Genomic DNA, 7371 nt, shown 5'->3' on the forward strand with positions numbered 1-7371 from the left:
TCTCTCTCTCTCTTCTCTCTCTCTCCTTTTTATTTCTTACAGGTGGAATGCATTTTGAAAAATGTTTTAATTGAAGTCTATGACCTCGCTGAGGGGATCCACCCAGTGGCGTAACAATCGCCATAGCAACCCAGGCGGCCGCTATGGGGCCCGGGCACAGGTGGGCCCAGTCAGGGCATCCCTCTGATACCGTGTGGGCCGCCTGGGTAGCTATGGCGTCTCGGGGTGCAGGCTGTCACTGACATAGCTCAGCAGCAGCTGAGGAGCTGTGTCAGTGACAGCCTGCAGATGTGGCAGAAGAGGCCGGTTACAACGATGTTTGCAGTAAAGAAGGCCCACCTAACAGCAACCCCGCCTCCTTTCACATCACTGGCCAGCGATCTGAGAGCAGGTGGGGCCAGTGATGTAAGAGGAGGCGGGGCCCGTCGATAGAAGGGGCGGAGCACGGGGATGGAAGAGGAGACGGGGGCCCGGCGACCACGGAGGTGGACAACGCTGACAGGTAAGTGGCGTGCAACCCAACTGAGACCTTGCAGAGCCCATTAAAGAGAGAGTATATGGTGGGCTCTGCAAGTGACATAACTAGCAATCACGGGGCCCCATACAAAATTTTGCTATGGGGCTCTGTGATTTCTAGTTACGCCCCTTGATCCACTCGTTCTATTCATCTTGGTGACCATTGTACCCAAAACAAGAGATTTTTGCAGTTGTCACCAGAAACAAGAGCTGAGGATAAATCTTATGATTGGGACACCTGTTCCTGTGACAACTAACTAAGAGGAGATTTTGTCACATTGTAGAGATTGTCACTCGCTTGCTATTCTGCCTCCAGCACTGGAAGTGAAGGGAAATCTTCCCCATGGGACACATACAGCAAAGAGGGGTTTAACCCTTCCATATTCCATCCAAAACATTAACAAAATATGTTATACATATGCTTTAAGTTACTCTTCTGTCTACCACAAGCAAACTTCCTTTGTTTAGTTTACCAAAAATTAGATTTTTGTTCTAGTTTTGATTTGTTTTTAGTTCTGATTTTGACGAACAATTAATTACCAGCATGTCAGTTAGTGAAATAAATGTTCATATGGTTCTCTTCTTTAATGCTGTGTATAGTTCCTTTGTAACTCTCAATGTGAATGTCTATCGGGTCTTCCTAGAAAATATTCCCACCCAACTATCTCTACTCTGCTCCCACCTTTATGCCCTGATGAAGAGACCCTGCGTGGTCTCGAAACGTTGGCCCTTGTGATTGTGTGACGTCTATGTCCAATAAATGGACATGTTGGATTATTCTACTGAGTGCTGGTGATTCCTTTTCCTATATTGTGTCTGCACGGTGCCATCCGCGTTCATCACTGCAATCACCATTGTCTACATAGGCCTTGATTGCTGCAAGGTGTGCGGAGGATTTCCCCTTCTATCCAATTTGTTATCTGTCTGTGACGCCCCAGAAGGTGCCTATAGACGTGTCAGATCATAATTTGAGTCACTCCTTTCATTGAACGTCAGCCAGGTAACACCTGTAGATATTTCCGCATAGTCTATTGTACTGCCAAATAACATAGAGGTAGGGGAGCGTGTATTTATTTGTGTAATGAATACAAACTGATATTAGTCTACGCCTAAGGACCCACAGTGCTAAACTTGAACAGAGGTTATTTTGCACTCCCTCCTTCTCCATCCAGAAAGCTATCAGCTGAGAGACAGAAGATGTGCATTCGGAGGTGACAGGTTCTCTTTATGAGCCTGCCCTCCAGTACAGATGTGCTGTATCTTCTGTACAGCTCCGTTTGTGACAGCTGACACAGGAGTGTTGCGAGTACACCGGTCCCGTGTCACTGATCACAGAAAAGAGTGGAGATCAGACGTCTTGTGACGATAATGGGGGGTGAGTCTAAATATAAAAAATATAATTTTTTGTCCCCCAGTTCAGTGCAAATACAGGCCTTCATTTAGTCATTTGCCAGGTCCCCCCACATTCCACAGAACAGAGATCGGCTATCTGGCCTGTGATCTTTTATTGCCCTCCCCCAGCAGAAGTGAGCCCTAATTAAATGCACGTCATCGGGCATTCTTCTGTCACCAGTGGACAAGTTAATATAAACAGGAGCAGGTCTGGTAGAGGAGGTGACCTCACATTCAACCAAAAGTCATAAACCTAAGTTACAATATCAGCTCCATTACATAATTTGGAATTAGGCGGTGATAGTGTAAAATAAAGGTTCATCCTCCTCCGGCTTTCCATCCCCAGCCCTGCCCTAGGGGCCGGCTCCGGGACACATCCTTAGAATGCTAATAAAATATGCTGTCAAAGCCACTAGAGGAGGCTCTTGTATTAAAACATCAAGAAAGGAACTAAGAAGTCTTAACATCGCATAAGAGTTCCCCTTTAATCTCTGGACATTATCTGCTGAATGCTTGCTTGAAGAAGAGCCCTGCAGACTTCTCTTCTGTTTATTGAACTCTGCACTCTGTCAGGACTCCTAATTCCAGGACTGTTGAGTATTCTCCTTTTATTCCCTTTTATTTTGCTGTTGTATATATACTTTGTCTCTTTTTATGAATATCTTTTTCTGTATATTTTCTGCACCGTTTCTCTTATTAAAGGACGATCTTAAAATTCGTTAAGCTTATCTCTACGCTCTAAATACGAACTTAAAGTATCCTTGCCTCTGTAAATCCTGTCATATTCCTGTCTGAGAGGACAGCAGTATCACAGGCATTGTTTAAGTGTTTTAAATGGTCGCAGCATTTGCTGGGCACGGTTTGTGTTCCGGAAAACACATGGTGGCAGCGAACGTTTGGTGTGTAAAGGGTTAACTGCGGAGTTAACCCACCCTGGTGACGATTGCTCTCAGTCTGCTGGCCTGAGATTGTGTCCCACAAGCTGCAAAATCTTGGTGCAGGGTGAGGCTGACAGTGGTATCGCCACGGCCTTGTGACGCCCACGCTCGGTTCAGACTTGTGTATGGTCACGGGTGATTGACGTACAGTGGGTTTGGGTCGGGCGTACGTCACACTCTGCTCTACTCCCTGTTCTCCATCCTGAAGGTATTTGCTGTGGGCTGGGGTCCCCCAGAAGGGCGGGGACCCCGAATAACAACCACACAGAGGGAGGCTGCCGGCAGGGGGGCGGACCATTGAAGAGGAAGTTGTACAAGCAGGCTGCATACAAGTGATTTCAGTGGCTGTATAGAATCAATCTCTTTTTCCGCAGCCCCTGTTATTAATGAACAGAAATCCTCTATACTGAGTGTTCCTGTCCATTCATAACATGAGGACAGAGTGTGTTTACTATATCCACAATCATGAATGGACAGGAGGTGATGTAGAGCATTTCCCATTCATACATAGATGAAGACACTGTAACCATACTCTGCCCTCAATTATGTACAAACACTCAGCGATCACTGATCACTGACTGCTTGTACCCGCTCTGCTTGTAAGCTGTCACAGCACAGCAATGACATCTGTCTCCGCCCACACACCGCTCTGCCGATCTGTGACAGGAGGCTTAGCAGTGCGGGGAGGAGAGACACTGGTCACTCCCAGCGCTCTCCTCCCGCAGCACTCAGCCGCCTGTGACAGTTTCTCTCCTGCGGTGCATCCGTGTTTTCTTTCATCCCCGCTGGGTGCTGCTCTGTGTCCCAACGGGGATGAAAGAAAGTACGGATGCACCGCTATATCGGCAGAAAAATTGCACTTTTGGCATTAAGCCAAAAGTGCCATTTTCGGCCAATATGTTTTCGGCGGACGATATATCGGTGCATCCCTCGTCAGTACCATAAATGATGCTCATGAAGGAACGCCTAACCTCTGGTCATGACACACAAAACCACGTCTGAACCCAATGGGCTTTATGGCTACATTTCTCAAATGCAGCATCACTATAAAATAGATTCTAACTAAAGCTGGCCACACAGAGCAACATCGGCAGACGTCTACTGTCAGAGTAAAATATCGAGGATGGAGCAATCTGTTGGATCGATCTTTGTTCACCCAGTAGGCTGAATGAAAGAAATCTACTAATGTATGGCCAGGTTTAGCCATTCCCTCTTATCATAAGTCCATTGGAGGACTTCTTTACATACATTTATCAGTAAGCATATATCCAATAAGATGACCATACACTATATAATCTGCTATAGTAAGTAATACAAGGTTTTGCTTAGTTGGGTAGAAATTGATTTTCTCTGTCACTTTGTTCTGGATGAGCAGTGTTGGAGTCTCTTTAGGCAGTGCTGAGGCTCTCTTCACTAGTGGAATGGTCACTTACCTGTAAATCTGTTGGGTTTTCCTGGACAATGTTACTTCCAAGTTTTCTGTACTCGGCTCCTGTTGCCGACATAAACCTCTCCTGTCTCTGTGTCCTCTGGAAGTGAGAGATCTGATATTTTCTGACCTATAGAAATAAAGTAACTGAAATTGTAGTTTTGCTTTTGCAGTCAAATTTGAGAATTTGAGAAAACCCCTCTATGTGTTTGTTATGTGTTCCTGTTTACACAGCATAACATACAATATATATATATATATATATTTATTTATTTTATTTCTAACCTTTTAGATGTTTTGTTAAATGAGGCAATGTGGCTGAATCCAGGTTTTTCTGATCACCTTCACAGTGATCTGTCCTTATAGAGGAAGACTTAGGACTAGATTGGGTGGATTGTGTTTCTCTCACTGACTTCATTAATATAGAATGGACAGGCCCCCCACAGCTCCTCCTAAAGCTGGCCATACACCTATAGATTATGTGAAGATTATCTTGCTAGTCGGCTCCTCTGGCTCTCAAAATACCTGAACAATGCCTGCATCCAATCAGATTGTTCAGGCATTTTGACACCCATCGGGGCCGACTAGCAAGATACTGAAGCTTGGCCCAGTGGGAGATTCCTCCATCCACACAGTGTAGCGTAGATGGAGGAATCTGTTGCACTTTTTCCCATGAGCATAGAAAATCTGCAGATAATCTATAGGTGTGTGGCCAGCTTTAGACTACAATGAAGGAGATGCAAGTACAATTTTAAAACCTTGATAAGCCAAGTAGAGACCCTAACCCACTTAAAAGCAATTTAACCCCTTCGTGACGGGAGACGTACACTGTACGTCCCGTCACGAAGTGCCTATATGACTGGCCACGTACACGCTGTACGTGACGAGTTATATCAGGCTTTGTAATGCCAGTAACAGCTGATTCTCAGCAGTTACCAGTCATTAATGAATGTCTCAGTATTGAGGCATTCATTAATGAAATAGTTAAGCTTTTGTAAAAGCTTTTTTCTTTCACTAATGAAAGAATGAAGCCGCTACATGCAAATACGGGACCGCTAAATAGCGATCCCGTATTTGACAGCTGAAAATAGCATAGAGGTAGCAGAGTGAGTCACCTCTCTGCTATTCGTTTTGACAGCTCGATAGCCCGATGTTTATGATACATTTCACCAAAGAGATACAATGTATCTCTTTGAGTGAAATGTATCAGACTTCTGATTGTCTGGGCCGATCAAAAACCTTTTAGTGAGATCTGAATCTGACATGCTGTCAGGATCAGCCTCTAAGGTTAGTATTAGCTGTTTCTAAGTTTGGAGCAGCCTAATAATAGCCAAAAATGTAAAAAAAAGTTATTTTTTCAAGCAGTCATAGGGACTGCTTGATATAAACTGACAAAAAAAAGTACACAAAGTGTAAAAAATAAAAAATAAAGTGTAAAACAAAATGAGGAAAATAAAAATGATATGTAAATATATTTTTATACTATAATTATTATAACAAATTTCTAAAATAATAATAATAATAATCAAAACTTCTGAAAAAAAGTGTTTTCTTCCTCATTTTTTTTATATTTTATTCAAACTAAGTGAGTGGTTAGGTACACATATGTGATATAATTATATAGCCCTATCTGTCCTCTAAAAAAACTATATACAATATGTGTGGGTACATTTAGTAAGAAAGTATATTACTGCTGTGGAAGAATCACACAGCAAAAATGTAAAAAGTGTGTCAGTCATTTATGAACAGAAACTGAAAACTAGCTCAGTCATGAAGGGGTTAAACTGCAAAAAAAACTAATTAATTACTATTATTTCTGTGGACTGTTTAACACTTTTCTGCATTCTATGACAACTGGCAGATTCTTTGTTTACATTCAGGATGCGAGTCCAAATGTCAGCAAAGAATCAGAGAGCTGTTACAGAATGACACACAGCTCTCCCGAATACTGTATTTGTTCTGTTCGGAATGACATTCGGGAAACATTTCGGATTGCATACGAATTTCGTTATCAAACATTCGTTCAGATTCGTTATTTCTGTCATTCAGAACTTTGGATGAATCCGAATGTCCAAATGTAAAGAAACCCGTTCAAATGTCAATTACGAAAGAAAGGAATCACACATGTCTGTCTAATAATGGTGACATCAGTTCCGAACTGTTCTGATCAGCATGCGATGCATAGATGGACCCCCTGGTGATCGGAACTGACAGCGCGCATGTGAAAGCGGCCTTATAGAAATGTCTTAATTCCATTAGTCAATCAGCCTTGATATGTTAGTTACTATGCTCAAATAAAAGAAACCCGGTAAAAAAAAAAAGCAACAATGAAACCGTTTAAGCCGGAAAAGGGCATGACCACACCCTTACTAATGTAACACCTCAGACATAATTCGAGTCATCACAGGAAACAAGCAACGTGCAAGAAAAAACCTACGTCAGTCACATATGAACACTGCGAACATCCATTTAGCTTAACATGATCTAAATGACTGTACTAACTATACATTTTAGACACGCATACAACTACCTAAAGCCCACAGATCATATAAAAACTGGCAAGATAAAAAAAACTGTGACAATAAACAAAAAAATAATGGAGAGTAGGGGTGTGAACTCTTTCAATGTCTTGGAGAACCTCGGGTCAGTGCAACTGCCTCCCGCTCTCATTTAACCCCTTTATGACTGAGCTAGTTTTACATTTCTGTCCGTCACACACTTGTTACATTGTTGCTGTGTGATTCCACAGCAGTAATATACTTTCTTACTAAATGTATCCGCACATATTATATATTGTTTTTTAGAGGACAGATAGGGCGATATAATATAATTATATCAAACATGCCTACCTAACGCCTCACTTAGTTCAAATAAAAAAATGAGGAAAAACGTAAAGAAAACACTTTTTTCACAAGTTTTGATTATTATTATATTTTTATAAATTTTGTTATAATAATTATAGTATAAAAAATATATTCATATATAATTTTTATTTTCTTATTTTTTTTACACTTTTATGTCAGTTTTTCACAGTTTTTCACTACGACTGCTTGATAAATTAACTTTTTTAATTTTTGGTTATTATTAGGCTGCTTC

General features: G+C 41.9%; 1 long non-coding RNA gene across 1 annotated transcript in view; it reads left to right on the top strand.

Moving 5' to 3' along the window:
- The window catches only part of LOC108803183, a 7759-nt gene extending 866 nt beyond the window's left edge, over positions 1-6893 (top strand). Inside the window, exons 2-3 of the long non-coding RNA XR_001942267.1 lie at positions 4239-4241; positions 6880-6893. This is a non-coding gene — a long non-coding RNA (uncharacterized LOC108803183). The remainder of the gene's footprint in view (positions 1-4238; positions 4242-6879) is intronic.
- The last annotated feature ends 478 nt before the right edge of the window (positions 6894-7371 follow it).

Source organism: Nanorana parkeri, unplaced genomic scaffold, assembly GCF_000935625.1.
Source record: "Nanorana parkeri isolate BGI_ZX_2015 unplaced genomic scaffold, ASM93562v1 scaffold3474, whole genome shotgun sequence".
Lineage (NCBI taxonomy): Eukaryota > Metazoa > Chordata > Amphibia > Anura > Dicroglossidae > Nanorana > Nanorana parkeri.